The sequence below is a fragment of the Pristiophorus japonicus genome, chromosome 23 (genome assembly GCF_044704955.1).
Source record: "Pristiophorus japonicus isolate sPriJap1 chromosome 23, sPriJap1.hap1, whole genome shotgun sequence".
NCBI lineage: Eukaryota > Metazoa > Chordata > Chondrichthyes > Pristiophoridae > Pristiophorus > Pristiophorus japonicus.
In genome coordinates, this window is record NC_091999.1 from 20,010,754 (window position 1) to 20,028,296 (window position 17,543).

The following is a 17,543-nucleotide window of genomic DNA, read 5'->3' on the forward strand; positions in this document are numbered from 1 at the left end:
ATTTGCCTCACTCTCTTTATGGAGCACGCAAACATATCTCTGTGTATGTATGCATTTGAGTCTTTGTCTCGCTCAGTCTGACCCTCCCTCTCAGTCTCAAGCTTTCTGTCTCTCTCTGTCTCTATCTCGCTGTCTGCCTCTCCCTGTTTCACTGTTTGTCTCTGTTTCTCAATGTGTCTGTCTCATTCTCACGGTGATCAGTTCTGTTCCAATGGGATTCTCTCAGTCTCTCTTCTGACTGTCCCACCATCTCTGTCTGTCTATGTCTCTGCCTGTCTGTCTATCTTTGCCTGTGGCTGGTAGTTCCTGTATCTAACCTGCTGGGAATTGCCATAATTTTCTGTTGATATCTTTGTCTCTCTCTCGCTCTGTCGCTCTCTCTCGATCTGTCTCTCTCCTTGTCACTGCCTTTATCACGGACTTTCTCTCACTCTTTCCCTCTCTCTCTTTAGAGATCAGACACACACACATATCTCTGTATATGTAAGTGTTTGAGTCTTTTTCTCACTCAGTCTTCCTCTTCTTCTCAGTCTCGACTTTCTGTCTCTTGTTGCCTCGATCTCGTTGTCTGTCTCTCCCTGTTTTTCGGTTTGGCTCTGTCTCTCATTGTGTCTGTCGACTTCTCATGGTGTCCAGTTCTGTTCAGCTCGATTCCTGCTCTGGCAGCTACATTACCTGTCAGCTCCTCGTTAGTCTAGTGGTGAGTATCCCCACCTGTCACGCGGGAGACCGGGGTTCAATTCAAAATGGACAATTTTACTTCTGTTTCTTGGAAGAGTTTCATATTAAAAAGTTCCACAGCAATAATGAACTGTAAAAATACACGTTGAGGAGAGAGCCTCTTCCAGCTTTTTCGGAAACGGAGACTTTTTCACGTTTCTTTGGCCGTCTGCTGCACAGAGATTGATGACTGAGTTTTTTCTGAGTTAATCTCTACCAAGTACTCACCAGGTTCGCACAGGACCAGAATAGCCGAGTGGTAATGGCGTTGGCGTTAAAATTCAATTGTTTTTTTTCCCGCGTGGGTTCGTACCCCACTCCTGGTATCTCTTTCATTTGACACGGATTTCCTCCCATTCTGATCAGTAAAACCGGATTTTCATCGTTTGAATCAGCAATTTTCTGTAACAATGTGACAAACTGAACCGATAATGAAATGTATCCGTGTCGCTCGGTCTCTGCCTCTCTCTCTCTTCAGAGAACAGTGCATTGTTCAGATGTTTGAGTCTTTGTCTCTGTCAGTCTGACTCACTCTGTCTGTAGCTGAAAAAGACAGTATTCGTGGCCGAGTGGTTAAGGCGATGGACTAGGAATCCATTGGGTTATCCTGCGCATGTTCGAATCCTGCCGACTACCATTCTCAGCATTTTTCATTCCATTTCACAATTTAACCGGTTCTCTGCCAAACTGATCCTGAGATGGGTGGAATAACGTCCCACACCTTTCAACACTGACATTTTTTTCTCATTTTTATTAATCTGCAATATTCACGATACATCCGTTTCAAATATTCAAACATCAGTCAAAGTTGCGACAGTGATTCAGACTGTCTATCCCTCGAGATGACGAAGGCATCTGTGCATGCCCGTTGGTGCGTGCACATTTTTGGTTATGTGTGTGCGTGTCTTTGTGTCTGTCTATCTCTATATATGTCTCTGTGTATGTGCAACTGTCTGTGGAAATCATCACCATGAATTTGGTATATCCTGGAACTTATAAAAAAGACTTGGGGGAAATAATAAGGTTGTGAACTTTTGTATCGGCTTTGGTTCAGTGGCAGCACTCTCGACTGAATCGGGAGTTTGTGTGTTCAAAGTCGCACTTCTGAGACTTCAGCATTATCATCCTGGCAAACACTCAAGTGCAGCACTTGGGGAATTTTGCAATGTTGAAGCTGTTGACTTTCGGATGAGATGTTAAATTGAATCTCCGTCTGCACCCTCGGGTGGATATGAAAGTTCCCAGTGCATTACTCGAAAAAGAATAGGAGAGTTGCCCCCGTCTCAATATTCCTAAAAATGTTCCTAAATGCTCACTGAAAGCCGATGTGTATTTGTTTGTATGTGGGGTCGGGGTTGAAGCCCAGATTCTCACAGAGACGGAATGCAGGCTCTCACAGGACGAGGATCGCCGAGTGGTTGAGGCGTTGGCCTTGAATTTTAATGGAATTTTCCCGCGTGGGTTCGCACACCACTCCTGGTATCTCTTTAATTTAACACGGATTTCCTCCCATTCTGATCAGTGAGACCGGATTTTCATCGGTTGAATCAGCAATTTTCTGTAACAATGTGACACTCTGAACCGATAATGAAATGCAATTGTGAAATGTATCTGCGTCGCTCGGTCTCTCCCTCTCTCTCTCATCAGAGAGTTGTGTATGTGTTAGTATGTTTGAGTCTTTGTCTCTCTCAGTCTGACTCACTCTGGCTGTCCCTGTTTCTCTGTTTGTCTCTGTCTCTCAATTTGTCTCTTTCTCACGGTGCCACGTCTGTTCCAATGGGATTCTCTCAGACTCTTTGTCTGACTGGCTCTCTCTTTCCCATCATTTCGGTCTGTCCATGTCTTTGCCTGTCTCTGTTAGTGCCTGCCTGTAAGCTGAGAAGTATTTCCATCATTTTCTGTTTCAGTCTCTATCGCTCTCTCTCCATCTGTCTCTTTCCTTGTAACTGTCTTTATCATTGTCTTTCTATCACTCTTTCCCTCTCTCTCTCTTAATAGATCAAACACACACACATCTCTGTACATGTATATGTTTGTGTCTTTTTCTCACTGAGTCTGCCTCTCCTTCTCAGTCTCACACTTTCTGTCTCTCGTTGTCTCTATCTCGCTGTCTGACTCTCCTTGTTTGTCGGTTTGTCTCTGTCTCTCAATGTGTATGTCGACTTCTCATGGTGTCCAGTTCTGTTCACAGTGGCTCGACTACTGCTCTGGCAGAACTGGTACACGTCAGTTCCTCGTTAGTATAGTGGTGAGTATCGCTGCCTGTCACGCGGGAGACCAGGGTTCAATTCCCCGACGGGGAGGCAGTTGTTTCAAAATGTAGAATTTTATTTCTATTTCTTTGGAAGAGATTCATATTAAAAAGTTCCAGAGCAATATCGAACTGTAAAAATACAGATAGAGGAAATTTCCTCGTCCAGATTTTTAGCAAACGGAGAATTTTTCAGGCGTCTTTGGCCGTCTGCTGCACAAGGATGGATGACTGAGTTTTTTCTGAGTCACGCTTAAAAAAGCAGCGACACAGTAGTCGTGGCCGGGTGGTTAAGGTGATGGACTAGGAATCCATTGTGTTATCCCGCGCATGTTCGAATCCTGCCGACTACCATTCTCAGCATTTTTCATTCCATTTCACAATTTAACCGGTTCCCTGCCAAACTGATCCTGAGATGGATGGAATAACGTCCCACACCTTTCAACACTGACATTTTTTTCTCATTTTTATTAATCTGCAATATTCACGATACATCCGTTTCAAAAATCGCAAACATCAGTCAAAGTTGCGACAGTGATTCAGCCTGTCTTTCCCTCGAGATGACGAAGGCATCTGTGCATGCCCGTTGGTGCGTGCACATTTTTGGTTATGTGTGTGCGTGTCTTTGTGTCTGTCTATCTCTATATATTTCTCTGTGTATGTGCAACTGTCTGTGGAAATCATCACCATGAATTTGGTATGTCCTGGAACTTATAAAAAAGACGTGGTGGAAATAGAAAGGTTGTGAACTTTTGTATCGGCTTTGGTTCAGTGGCAGCACTCTCGACTGCATCGGGAGTTTGTGTGTTCAAGTCGCACTTCTGAGGACTTGAGCATTATCATCCTGGCAAACACTCAAGTGCAGCATCTGGGGAATTTTGCAATGTTGAAGCTGTTAACTTTCGGATGAAATGTTAAATTGAATCTCCGTCTGCCCCCTCGGGTGGATATGAAAGTTCCCAGTGCATTACAGTGAATAGGAGAGTTGCCCCCGTCTCAATATTCCTAAAAATGTTCCTAAATTCTCACTGAAAGCCGATGTGTATGTGTTTGTATGTGGGGTCTGGGTTGAAGCCCAGATTCTCACAGAGACGGAATGCAGGCTCTCACAGGACGAGGATCGCCGAGTGGTTGAGGCGTTGGCCTTGAATTTTAATGGATTTTTCCCGCGTGGGTTCGCACACCACTCCTGGTGTCTCTTTAATTTAACACGGATTTCCTCCCTTTCTGATCAGTGAGACCGGATTTTCATCGGTTGAATCAGCAATTATCTGTAACAATGTGACACTCTGAACCGATAATGAAATGAAATTGTGAAATGTATCTGCGTCGCTCGGTCTCTCCCTCTCTGTCTCTTCAGAGAGTTGTGTATGTGTTTGTATGTTTGAGTCTTTGTCTCTCTCAGTCTGACTCACTCTGGCTGTCCCTGTTTCTCTGTTTGTCTCTGTCTCTCAATCTGTCTCTTTCTCACGGTGCCACGTCTGTTCCAATAGGATTCTCTCAGATTCTTTGTCTGACTGGCTCTCTCTTCCCCATCATTTCGGTCTGTCCATGTCTTTGCCTGTCTCTGTTAGTCCCTGCCTGTAAGCTGAGAAGTATTTCCATCATTTTCTGTTTTAGTCTCTATCGTTCTCTCTCCATCTGTCTCTTTCCTTGTAACTGTCTTTATCATTGTCTTTCTATCACTCTTTCCCTCTCTCTCTCTTAATAGATCAAACACACACACATCTCTGTATATGTATATGTTTGAGTCTTTTTCTCACTCAGTCTGCCTCTCCTTCTCAGTCTCACACTTTCTGTCTCTCGATGTCTCTATCTCGCTGTCTGTCTCTCGCTGTTTGTCGGTTTGTCTCTGTCTCTCAATGTGTCTGTCGCCTTCTCATGGTGTCCAGTTCTGTTCACAGTGGCTCGACTACTGCTCTGGCAGAACTGGTACACGTCAGTTCCTCGTTAGTATAGTGGTGAGTATCCCTGCCTTTCACGCGGGAGACCGGGGTTCAATTCCCCGACGGGGAAGCAGTTGTTTCAAAATGTAGAATTTTACTTCTGTTTCTTGGAAGAGATTCATATTAAAAAGTTCCAGAGCAACATCGAACTGTAAAAATACAGATTGAGGAGATTGCCTCGTCCAGATTTTTAGCAAACGGAGAATTTTTCAGGCGTCTTTGGCCGTCTGCTGCACAGAGATGGATGACTGAGTTTTTTCTGAGTCACGTTTAAAAAGGCAGCGACGCAGTAGTCGTGGCCGAGTGGTTAAGGCGATGGACTAGGAATCCATTGGGTTATCCTGCTAATGTTCGAATCCTGCCGACTACCATTCTCAGCATTTTTCATTTCATTTCACAATTTAACAGTTTCTCTGCCAAACTGATCCTGAGATGGATGGAATAACGTCCCACACCTTTCAACACTGACAATTTTTTTCTCATTTTTATTAATCTGCAATATTCACGATACATCCGTTTCAAAAATCGCAAACATCAGTCAAAGTTGCGACAGTGATTCAGCCTGTCTATCCCTCGAGATGACGAACGCATCTGTGCATGCCCGTTGGTGCGTGCACATTTTTGGTTATGTGTGTGCGTGTCTTTGTGTCTGTCTATCTCTATATATGTCTCTGTGTATGTGCAACTGTCTGTGGAAATCATCACCATGAATTTGGTATGTCCTGGAACTCATAAAAAAGACTTGGGGGAAATAGAAAGGTTGTGAACTTTTGTATCGGCTTTGGTTCAGTGGCAGCACTCTCGACTGAATCGGGAGTTTGTGTGTTCAAGTCGCACTTCTGAGACTTGAGCATTATCATCCTGGCTAACACTCAAGTGCAGCACTTGGGGAATTTTGCAATGTTGAAGCTGTTAACCTTCGGATGAATGTTAAATTGAATCTCCCTCTGCACCCTCGGGTGGATATGAAAGTTCCCAGTGCATTACTCGAAAAAGAATAGGAGAGTTGGCCCCGTCTCAATATTCCTAAAAATGTTCCTAAATGCTCACTGAAAGCCGATGTGTATGTGTTTGTATGTGGGGTCGGGGTTGAAGCCCAGATTCTCACAGAGACGGAATGCAGGCTCTCACAGGACGAGGATCGCCGAGTGGTTGAGGCGTTGGCCTTGAATTTTAATGGATTTTTCCCGCGTGGGTTCGCACACCACTCCTGGTGTCTCTTTAATTTAACACGGATTTCCTCCCATTCTGATCAGTGAGACCGGATTTTCATCGGTTGAATCAGCAATTTTCTGTAACAATGTGACATTCTGAACCGATAATGAAATGAAATTGTGAAATGTATCTGCGTCGCTCGGTCTCTCCCTCTCTCTCTCTTCAGAGAGTTGTGTATGTGTTTGTATGTTTGAGTATTTGTCTCTCTCAGTCTGACTCACTCTGGCTGTCCCTGTTTCTCTGTTTGTCTCTGTCTCTCAATCTGTCTCTTTCTCACGGTGCCACGTCTGTTCCAATAGGATTCTCTCAGACTCTTTGTCTGACTGGCTCTCTCTTTCCCATCATTTCGGTCTGTCCATGTCTTTGCCTGTCTCTGTGAGTCCCTGCCTGTAAGCTGAGAAATATTTCCATCATTTTCTGTTTTAGTCTCTATCGCTCTCTCTCCATCTGTCTCTCTCCTTGTAACTGTCTTTATCATTGTCTTTCTATCACTCTTTCCCTCTCTCTCTCATAATAGATCACACACACACACCGCTGTATATGGAAATGTTTGAATCTTTTTCTCACTCAGTCTGCCTCTCCTTCTCAGTCTCACACTTTCTGTCTCTCGTTGTCTCTATCTCGCTGTCTGTCTCTCCCTGTTTGTCGGTTTGTCTCTGTCTCTCAATGTGTCTGTCGACTTCTCATGGTGCCCAGTTCTGTTCACAGTGGCTCCATTACTGCTCTGACAGAATTGGTACATGTCAGTTCCTCATTAGTACAGTGGTGAGTATCCCCACCTGTCACGCGAGAGACCGGTGTTCAATTCCCCGACGGGAAGGCAGTTATTTCAAATCGTAGAATATTACTTCTGTTTCTTGGAAGAGATTAACGTTAAAAAGTTCCAGAGCAATATCGAACTGTAAAAATACAGGTAGAGGAGATTGCCTCGTCCAGATTTTTAGCAAACGGAGAATTTTTCAGGAGTCTTTGGCCGTCTGCTGCACAGAGATGGATGACTGAGTTTTTTCTGAGTAACGTTTAAAAAGGCAGCGACACAGTAGTCGTGGCCGAGTGGTTAAGGCGATGGACCAGAAATCCATTGGGTTATCCCGTGCAGGTTCGAATCCTGCCGACTACGATTCGCAGCATTTTTCATTCCATTTCACAATTTAACAGGTTCTCTGACAAACTGATCCTGAGATAGATGGCATAACGTCCCACACCTTTCAACACTGACATTTTTTTCTCATTTTTATTAATCTGCAATATTCACGATACATCCGTTTCAAAAATCGCAAACATCAGTCAAAGTTGCGACAGTGATTCAGCCTGTCTATCCCTCTAGATTTCTGAGGCATCGGTGCGTGCAAATTTTTGGTTTTGTGTGTGTGTCTCTGTGTCTGTCTATCACTATATATGGTCTCTGTGTATATGCAACTGTCTGTGGAAATCATCAACATGAATTTGGTATGTCCTGGAACTTATAAAACAGACTTGGGGGAAATAATAAGGTTGTGAACTTTTGTATCGGCTTTGGTTCAGTGGCAGCATTCTCGACTGAATCGGGAGTTTGTGTGTTCAATTCGCACTTCTGAGACTTGAGCATTATCATCCTGGCAAACACTCAAGTGCAGCACTTGGGGAATTTTGCAATGTTGAAGCTGTTGTCTTTCGGATGAAATGTAAAATTGAAGCTCCGTCTGCACCCTCGGGTGGATATGAAAGTTCCCAGGGCATTACTCGAAAAAGAATAGGAGAGTTGCCCCCGTCTCAATATCACGAAAAATGTTCGTAAATGCTCACTGAAAGCCGATGTGTCTGTGTTTGTATGTGGGGTTGGGGTTGAAGCCCAGATTCTCACAAAGACAGAATGCAGGTTTTCACAGGAGCAGGATAGCCGAGTGGTTGAGGCGTTGGCCTTGAATTTTAATGGTTGTTTACCGCGTGGGTTCGTACCCCACTCCTGGTACCTCTTTAATTTAACACGGATTTCCTCCCATTCTGATCAGTGAGACCGGATTTTCATCGGTTGAATCAGCAAATTTCTGTAACAATGTGACACTCTGAACCGATAATGAAATGAAATTGTGAAATGCATCTGCGTCGCTCGGTCTCTCCCTCTCTCTCTCTCTCTCTTCAGAGAGTTGTGCATGTGTTTGTGTGTTTGAGTCTTTGTCTCCCTCAGTCTGACTACTCTGTCTGTCCCTGTTTCTCTGTTTGTCTCTGTCTCTCAATCTGTCTCTTTCTCACGGTGCCACGTCTGTTCCAATGGGATTCTCTCAGACTCTTTGTCTGACTGGCTCTCTCTTTTCCATCATTTCGGTCTGTCCATGTCTTTGCCTGTCTCTGTGAGTCCCTGCCTGTAAGCTGAGAAGTATTTCCATCATTTTCTGTTTTAGTCTCAATCGCTCTCTCTCCAGCTGTCTCTCTCCTTGTAACTGTCTTTATCATTGTCTTTCTATCACTCTTTCCCTCTCTCTCATAATAGATCACACACACACATCTCTGTATATGGAAATGTTTGAGTCTTTTTCTCACTCAGTCTGCCTCTCCTTCTCAGTCTCACACTTTATGTCTCTCGTTGTCTCTATCTCGCTGTCTGTCTCTCCCTGTTTGTCGGTTTGTCTCTGTCTCTCAATGTGTCTGTCGACATCTCATGGTGTCCAGTTCTGTTCACAGTGGCTCGATCACTGCTCTGGCAGGACTGGTACACGTCAGTTCCTCGTTAGTATAGTGGTGAGTATCCCCGCCTGTCACGCGGGAGACCGGGGTTCAATTCCCCGACGGGGAGGCAGTTGTTTCAAAATGTTGAATTTTACTTCTGTTTCTTGGAAGAGATTCATATTAAAAAGTTCCAGAGCAATATCCAACTGTAAAAATACAGATAGAAGAGATTGCCTCGTCCAGATTTTTCGCAAACGCAGAATTTTTCAGGCGTCTTTGGCCGTCTGCTGCACAGAGATGGATGACTGAGTTTTTTCTGAGTAACGTTTAAAATGGCAGCGACACAGTAGTCGTGGCCGAGTGGTTAAGGCGATGGACTTGGAATCCATTGGGTTATCCCGCGTATGTTCGAATCCTGCCGACTACCATTCTCAGCATTTTTCATTCCAATTCACAATGTAACCAGTTCTCTGCCAAACTGATCCTGAGATAGATGGAATAACGTCCCACACCTTTCAACACGACATTTTTTTCTCATTTTTATTAATCTGCAATATTCACGATACATCCGTTTCAAAAATCGCAAACATCATTCAATGTTGCGACAGTGATTCAGCCTCTCTATCCCCGAGTAGTCGAGGACATCTGTGCATGCCCGTTGGTGCGTGCAAATTTTTGGTTATGTTTGTGTGTGTCTCTCTGTCTGTCTATCTCTATATATGTCTCTGTGTATGTGCACCTGTCTGTGGAAATCATCACCATGAATTTGGTATGTCCTGGAACTTATAAAAAAGATTTGGGGAAAATAATACGGTTGTGAACTTTTGTATCGGCTTTGGTTCAGTGGCAGCATTCTCGACTGAATCGGGAGTTTGTGTGTTCAAGTCGCACTCCTGAGACTTGAGCATATCATCTTGGCTAACACTCAAGTGCAGCACTTGGGGTATTTTGCAATGTTGCAGCTGTTGACTTTCGGATGAAATGTTACATTGAAGCTCCGTCTGCACCCTCGGGTGGATATGTAAGTTCCCAGTGCATTACTCGAAAAAGAATCGGAGAGTTGCCCCCGTGTCAATATGACTAAAAATGTTCGTAAATGCTCACTGAAAGCCGATGTGCATGTGTTTGTATGTGGGGTTGGGGTTGAAGCCCAGGTACTCACAGAGACAGAATCCAGGTTCTCACAGGACCAGGATAGCCGAGTGGTTGAGACGTTGGCCTTAAAATTCAATGTTTTTTTTTCCCGAGTGGGTTCGTACCCCCCTCCTGGTATCTCTTGAATTTAACACGGATTTCCTCCCATTCTGATCAGTGAGACCGGATTTTCATCGGTTGAATCAGTAATTTTCTGTTACAATGTGACACTCTGAACCGATAATGAAATGAAATTGTGAAATGCATCTGTGTCGCTCGGTCTCTGCTTCTCTCTCTCTCTTGAGAGTGTTGTGTATGTGTTTGTATGTTTGAGTCTTTGGCTCTCTCAGTCTTAGTCACTCTGTCTGTCCCTGTTTCTCTGTTTATCTCTGTCTCTCAATCTGTCTCTTTCTCACTGTGCCACGTCTGTTCCAATGGGATTCTCTCAGACTCTTTGTCTGACTGGCTATTTCTTTCCCATCATTTCGGTCTGTCCATGTCTTTGCCTGTCTCTGTTAGACCCTGCCGGTAAGCTGAGAAATATTTCTTTCATTTTCTGTTTTAGTCTCTATCGCTCTCTCTATCTGTCTCTCTCCTTGCCACTGTCTTTATCATTGTCTTTCTCTCACTCTTTCCCTCTCTCTCTTAATACATCACACACACACATCTCTGTATATGTATGTGTTTGAGTCTTTTTCTCACTTAATGTGCCTCTCCTTCTCAGTCTCACTCTTTCTGTCTCTCGTTCTCTCTATCTCGCTGTCTGTCTCTCCCTGTTTGTCGGTTTGTCTCTGTCTCTCAATGTGTCTGTCGACTTCTCATGGTGTCCACTTCTGTTCACAGTGGCTCGATTCCTGCTCTGACAACCTAGTACCCGTCATTTCCTCTTTAGAACAGTGGTGAGTATCCCCGCCTGTCACGCGGTTCAATTTCCCGATGGGGAGACAGTTGTTTCAAAATGTTGAGTTCTACCTCTGTTTCTTGGTAGAGATTCATATTAAAAAGTTCCAGAGCAACAAAGATGTGTAATAATGCACGTGGAGGAGATTGCATCGTCCAGATTTTTTGCAAATGTAGACTTTTTCAGGAGTCTTTGGCCGTCTGTTGCACAGAGATGGGTGACTAAGTTTTTCCTGAGTAACGTTTAAAAAGGCAGCGACACAGTAGTCGTGGCCGAGTGGTTAAGGCGATGGAATAGAAGTCCATTGGGTTATCTCACACAGGTTCGAATCCTGCCAACTCCGATTCTCAGCTATTTTCATTCCATCTCACAATTTAACCAGTTCCCTGCCAAACTAATCCTGAGATAAATGGAATAACGTCCCACACGTTTCAACACTGACATTTTTTTTTCATTTTAATTAATGTGCAATATTCACGATACATCCGTTTCAAAAATCGCAAACATCAGTCAAAGTTGCGACAGTGATTCAGCCTGTCTGTCCGTCGAGATGTCGAAGGTATCTGTGCATGCCCGTTGGTGCGTGTAAATTTTTGGTTATGTGTGTGCGTGTCTCTGTGTCTGTCTATCTGTATATATGTCTCTGTGCATGTGCAACTGTCTGTGGAAATCATCACCATGAATTTGGTATGTCCTGGAACCTAATAAAAAGGCTTGGGGAAAATAATACGGTTGTGATCTTTTGTATCGGCTTTGATTCAGTGGCAGCATTCTCGACTGAATCTGGAGTTTGTGTGTTCAATTCGCACTCCTGAGACTTGAGCATATCATCTTGTCGAACACTCAAGTGCAGCGCTTGGGGAATTTTGCAATGTTGATGCTGTTGACTTTCGGATGAAATGTTAAATTGAAGCTCCGTCTGCACCCTCGGGTGGATATGAAAGTTCCCAGTGCATTACTCGAAAAAGAATAGGAGAGTTGCCCCCGTCTCAATATTCCTAAAAATGTTCGTAAATGCTCACTGAAAGCCGATGTGCATGTGTTTGTATGTGGGGTTAGGGTTGAAGCCCACATTCTCACAGACACAGAATCCAAATTTCTCACAGGGCCAGGCGAGCCGAGTGGTTAAGGCGTTGCCCTTAAAATTCAATGGGTTTTTTCCCGCGTGGGTTCGTACTCTGTATATGTATATGTTTGTGTCTGTTTCTCCCTGTTTGTCGGTTTGTCTGTGTCTCTTAATGCGTCAGTCGACTTCTCTTGGTGTCCAGTTCTGTCACAGCTCGATTCCGGTTTTACAGAACTTGCAGCCGTCAGTTCCTCGTTCGTATCGTGGTGAGTGTCCCCGCCTGTCACGTGGGCGACCGGGTTACAATTCCCCGACGTGGCGGCAGGTGTTTCAAAATTGGGAATTTACTTCTGTTTCTTGGTCGAGATTGATATTAAAAATTCCTGTGCAATATAGAACTGTAAAAATTCAGGTAGAGGAGATCGCCTCTTCCACATTGTAAGCAAACCGAGACTTTTTCAGGATTCTTTGGCCGTCTGCTGCACAGAGATGGATGACTGAGTTTTTTTCTGAGTAATGTTTCAAAAATCAGCGACACAGTAGTCGTGGCCGAGTGGATAAGGCGATGGACTAAACATCCATTTGGTTTTCCCGTGCAGGTTCGAATCCTGCCGACTACGATTCTCAGCATTTTTCATTCCATTTCACAATTTAACCGGTTCTCTGCCAAAGAGATCCCGAGATCGATGGAATAACGTCCCACACCTTTCAACGCTGACATTTTTTTTCTCATTTTTATTAAACTGCAATTTTCGCGACACTTACAGATAGGAAAATGGAAAAATCAGTCAAAGTTGCGAAAGTGATTCAGCCTGTCGACCCCTCTCTATGTCGAAGGCATCTCTGCATGCCCGTTGGTGCGTGTAAATTTTTGATTATGTATATGTGTGTGTCTCTGTGCTTGTCTATCTGTATATATATCTGTGTGCATGTGCAACTGTCTGTGGAAATCATCACCATGAATTTGGTATGTCCTGGAACTTATAAAAAAGATTTGGGGAAAATAATACGGTTGTGATCTTTTGTATCGGCTTTGATTCAGTGGCAGCATTCTCGACTGAATCTGGAGTTTGTGTGTTCAAGTCGCACTCCTGAGACTTGAGCATATAATCTTGGCTAACACTCTCGTGCACCACTTGGGTAATTTTGCATTGTTGAAGCTGTTGACTTTCGGATGAAATGTTAAAGTGAAGCTCCGTCTGCACCCTCGGGTTGATATGAAAGGTCTAAGAGCATTATTTGAAAAAGGATAGTAGAGTTGCCCCCGTGTCAATATCACTAACAATGTTCGTAAATGCTCACTGAAAGCTGATATGCATGTGTTTTATGTGGGGTTGGGGTTGGAGCCGAGTTTCTCACAGAGACAGAATCCAGATTCGCACAGAACCAGGATAGTCGAGTGGTTAAGGTGTTGGACTTAAAATTCAATGGGTTTTTTCCCGCGTGGGTTCGTACCCCACTCCAGGTATCTCTTTAATTTAACACGGATTTCCTCCCATTCTGATCAGCAATACCGAATTTTCATCCGTTGAATCAGCAATTTTCTGTAACTGTGTGACACTCTGAACCGATAATGAAATGAAATTGTGAAAATTATCTGTGTCGCTCGGTTTCTGCCTCTCTCTCTCTCTTTAGATAGGTTTGTCTGCTTGATCATTTGTCTCTCTCTGTCTGACTCACTCTGGCTGTCCCTGTTTCTCTGTTTGTCTCTGTCTCTCAATCTGCCTCTTTCTCATGGTGCCCACGTCTGTTCCAATGGGATTCTCTCAGAATCTTTGTCTGACTGGCTCTCTCTTTCCCATCATTTCGGTCTGTCGATGTCTTTGCCTGTCTCTGTTAGTCCCTGCCTGTAAGCTGAGAAGTATTTCCATCATTTTCTGTTTTAGTCTCTATCGCTCTCTCTCTATCTGTCTCTCTCCTTGTCACTGTCTTTATAATTGTCTTTCTCTCACTCTGACCCTCTCTCTCTTAATAGATCACACGTACACACATCTCTGTATATGTATGTGTTTGAGTCTTTTTCTCACTCAGTCTGCCTCTCCTTCTCAGTCTTACTCTTTCTGTCTCTCGTTATCTCTATCTCGCTGTCTGTCTTTCCCTGCTTGTCGGTTTGTCTCTGTCTCTCAATGTGTCTGTCGACTTCTCATGGTGTCCAGTTCTCTGCACAGCTCGATTCCTGCTCTGACAGATCTGGTACCTGCCAGTTCCTCGTTAGTATAGTAGTGTGTATCCCCTCCTGTCAGGCGGGAGACTGGGGTTCAATTCCGCGACTAGGAGGCTGTTGTTGCAAAATGTATAATTTTACTTCTGCTTCTTGGTAGAGATTCATATTGAAAAGTTCCAGAGCAACCAAGAACTGTAAAAATATTGGTAGAGGAGATTGCCTCGTCCAGATTTTTAGCAAACTGCGACTTTTTCAGGAGTCTTTGGCCGTCAGCTGCACAGAGATGGATGACTCAGTTTTTTCTCAGCAACGTTTAAAAAGGCAGCGTCTCAGTGGTCATGGCCGAGTGGTTAAGGTGATGGAATAGAAATGTATTGGTATTTTATTGTGCAGGTTCGAATCCTGCCGACGACCATTCTCAGCATTTTTCATTCCATTTCACAGTGTAACCGGTTCTCTGCCAAATTGATCATGAGATAGATGGAATAACGTCCCACACCTTTCAACACTGACATTTTTTTCTCATTTTTATTAATCTGCAATATTCGCGATACTTACGGATAGGAAAATGGAAAAATCAGTCAAAGTTGCGACAGTGATTCAGGCTGCCTATCCCTCTGTATGTCGAAAGCATCTGTGCATGCCCGTTGGTGTATGTAAATTTTTGGTTATGTATGTGTGTGTGTCTCTGTGTCTGTCTATCTCTATATATGTCTCTGTGTAAGTGCAACTGTCAGTGCAAATCATCATCATGAATTTGGTATGTCCTGGAACTTAAAAAAGATTTAGGGAAAATAATACGGTTGTGATCTTTTGTATCGGCTTTGGTTCAGTGGCAGCATTCTCTACTGATTCTGGAGTTTGTGTGTTCAAGTCGCACTCCTGAGACTTGAGTATATAATCTTGGTTAACACTCTAGTGCATCACTTGGGGAATTTTGCATTGTTGAAGCTGTTGACTTTCGGATGAAATGTTAAAGTGAAGCTCCGTCTGCACCCTCGGGAGTGCAGTGTCGTAGTTGAGGCCATGCTGTTGGCGGAAGAAATACATCGCCAGAACACGCCACCGAGGAGGGGGCTCAACGTAAAGGTATCTCTGCAGTGTCTGAAGACAGAAAGTCGCCAGCTGGGCGTGGACGCACACCAACGACTGACCGCCCTCCCCAAGCTGGAGCCTCAAGACCGCGGCAAAGACCCAGTGCTTCCTGTTGTTCGAGAAGAAGTCCACCAGCTTCTTCTGTATCTTGGCGACAAACGCAGGGGGAGGGGTCAAAGTGACCAGCTGGTACCACAACATGGCGGCCACCAGCTGGTTTATGACTAGCGCTCGACCCCTGTAGGACAGCACTCGGAGCAGTCCTGTCCAGTGTCCTCGGCGAGTGGCGTCCTTGGCCTCCAGCTCCTGCCAGTTCGCCGGCCAGGCTTCCTCGTCGGGTCGAAGGTAGACTCCCAGATAGAGGAGATGGGCCGTGCTCCAGGCACCCGCCACTGACCCACCAGGAGTCTGGAACATTTTTCCCAGTTGATTCTGGCGGAGGATGTGGCCGAGTAAATCTCCTGGCACTCACGCATCCTCCGCAGGTCAGCGGGATCCTCTACCGCGAGTAGCACGTAATCGGCGTAAGCCAAGAGGACGACCTCCACGCCCGGCCCTTGCAGAGCCAGTCCCGTCAACTTCGTCCGCAGGAGGCGCAGGAAAGGCTCCACGCAGACGGCATATAACTGGCCGGACATGGGGCATACCTGGCGCACCCCTCTCCCAAAGCGAAGGTGCGCCATCAAGTTCCCGTTAACCTGAATCAGACACTCCGCGGCGGCGTACACAAAAGTAGGCTCCATGCGACGAAATGCGTCCGGAACCCGAATGCGCGCAGAGTTCCGAGCAGCTAGTCGTGATCCACCCTGTCGAACGCCTTCTCTTGGACGAGGGATAGGAAGGCGACCGCCAGGTCAGCCTCCTGGGAACAATGGATGAGGTCCCGGAACATATGGATATTATCGTGCATTGTCCGGCATTGGACCGTGTAGGACTGGTCGAGGTGGATCATGTGGTCCAGCACGGCACCAAGGCGAGCAGACATCGCCCTGGCGAAGATTTTGTCGTCCGTGCTGAGGAGGGAGACCGGGCGCCAGTTCTTAAGGAGGCAGAGATCGCCCTTCTTAGGCAGCAGGACGATGACTGCCCTGCGCCAAGAGAGGGGTATCTCCCCGATCACCAGACTTTCCCCCAGGACCCGCGCGTAGTCGACCCCCAGGACGTCCCAGAATGCCCTGTGGAACTCCAAGGTCACCCCGTCCAGCCCCGGGGATTTTCCCCTCGAGAGCCGGTCGAGGGCACCGGTCAGCTCCGCCAGGCTTAGCGGAGCTTCCAGATTTTCGGCGCCCTCCGGGCTGACCTTCGACAGGTCCTCCCACAAATCTCTACGCGCTTCCTCGTTGGACGGCTCCGGAGAGAACAGGGCCCCATAATATTGAACGGCCGTGTTGGTGACGCCCTCCGGATCCGAGACAAGAGAGCCGTCATCGGCCAAAGCGTCAAGAGCTGCTTACGGATACTCTTCCTTTTTTCCAGCGAGTAGAAGAAGGGGGAGCCCCGGTCCAGATCCCGCAGGAACCAGATCCGCGACCTCACGAACGCGCCTCGGGACCTGATGAGCTGCAGGTCCTTCAGCGCGGCCTTCTTCGCTTCATACACCGTCCGCAGGGCTGGGTCCTCGACGACTTGACTGAGACGGGATTCCAGGTCGAGCACCTCTTTTTCTAGGCGCCCGACCCTGGCCGCCCGTATCTTGGTCGACCCCCTCGCGTACTCTTGACAGAAGACGCGGACGTGAGCCTTGCCCACGTCCCACCATAGCCTCAAGGAGGGGAAGCCCCCTTGCTTCCTTCTCCAGTCGGCCCAGAAACGACGGAACGAGTCCTGGAACCGCTCGTCCTCCAGCAGACGGTTGTTAAAGTGCCAGTACGCGGACCCCGTCCTCGCGCAGAGCGAAGCGAGCTCTGCCCACACCAGGTGGTGGTCCGAACACGGCACCGGCCGCATGGAGGCCGCCGGACGCAGGGAACGTACGCCCGAGACACGTAAAGGCGGTCGACTCTAGACCATCCAACACCAGGCCTCACCCAAGTAAAGGCGCTGGAGTCGGGACAGAGATTTCGCCAGACGTCCACCAAGTCGAAGGACCCGACCAGGTCCCTCAACTTCTCCATCGCCGTCATGCACTGCGGGGCACCGGAGCGGACCCTCGCCTCGAGGGTGCAGTTAAAATCCCCCCCGAGGACAATGCAGTCGCCGACGTCGACGGAGCCAAGAAGAGCGGACACCTCTTCAAAAAACGCGTTTGCTGCGGGCCGGGCTGAGGGGCATACACGTTCACGAGATGGAGCGGCACGTCCCCCAGGCGAACCGTGATGTGCAGCAAGCGGCCTGGCACGGGCTCCTCGACCCCCAAGATCTCCGGCTGAAAATGCGGGCCCAGCAAGATGGCCACCCCACTAGAA

General features: G+C 46.4%; 7 non-coding genes across 7 annotated transcripts; all 7 read left to right on the forward strand.

Moving 5' to 3' along the window:
• Positions 1-1,275: 1,275 nt before the first annotated feature.
• Positions 1,276-1,356, forward strand: trnap-agg (transfer RNA proline (anticodon AGG)). Its single transcript has one exon. It is a non-coding gene; the product is annotated as a tRNA-Pro (tRNA).
• A 3,559-nt stretch (positions 1,357-4,915) lies between these two features.
• On the forward strand, positions 4,916-4,987 carry trnae-uuc (transfer RNA glutamic acid (anticodon UUC)). The gene has a single exon. It is a non-coding gene; the product is annotated as a tRNA-Glu (tRNA).
• A 2,184-nt stretch (positions 4,988-7,171) lies between these two features.
• On the forward strand, positions 7,172-7,252 carry trnas-aga (transfer RNA serine (anticodon AGA)). Its single transcript has one exon. It is a non-coding gene; the product is annotated as a tRNA-Ser (tRNA).
• Positions 7,253-8,833: 1,581 nt separating this feature from the next.
• On the forward strand, positions 8,834-8,905 carry trnad-guc (transfer RNA aspartic acid (anticodon GUC)). The gene has a single exon. It is a non-coding gene; the product is annotated as a tRNA-Asp (tRNA).
• A 219-nt stretch (positions 8,906-9,124) lies between these two features.
• On the forward strand, positions 9,125-9,205 carry trnap-ugg (transfer RNA proline (anticodon UGG)). The gene has a single exon. It is a non-coding gene; the product is annotated as a tRNA-Pro (tRNA).
• Positions 9,206-12,418: 3,213 nt separating this feature from the next.
• Positions 12,419-12,499, forward strand: trnaf-aaa (transfer RNA phenylalanine (anticodon AAA)). Its single transcript has one exon. It is a non-coding gene; the product is annotated as a tRNA-Phe (tRNA).
• Positions 12,500-13,264: 765 nt separating this feature from the next.
• trnal-uaa (transfer RNA leucine (anticodon UAA)) lies at positions 13,265-13,347 on the forward strand. The gene has a single exon. It is a non-coding gene; the product is annotated as a tRNA-Leu (tRNA).
• Positions 13,348-17,543: the final 4,196 nt, after the last annotated feature.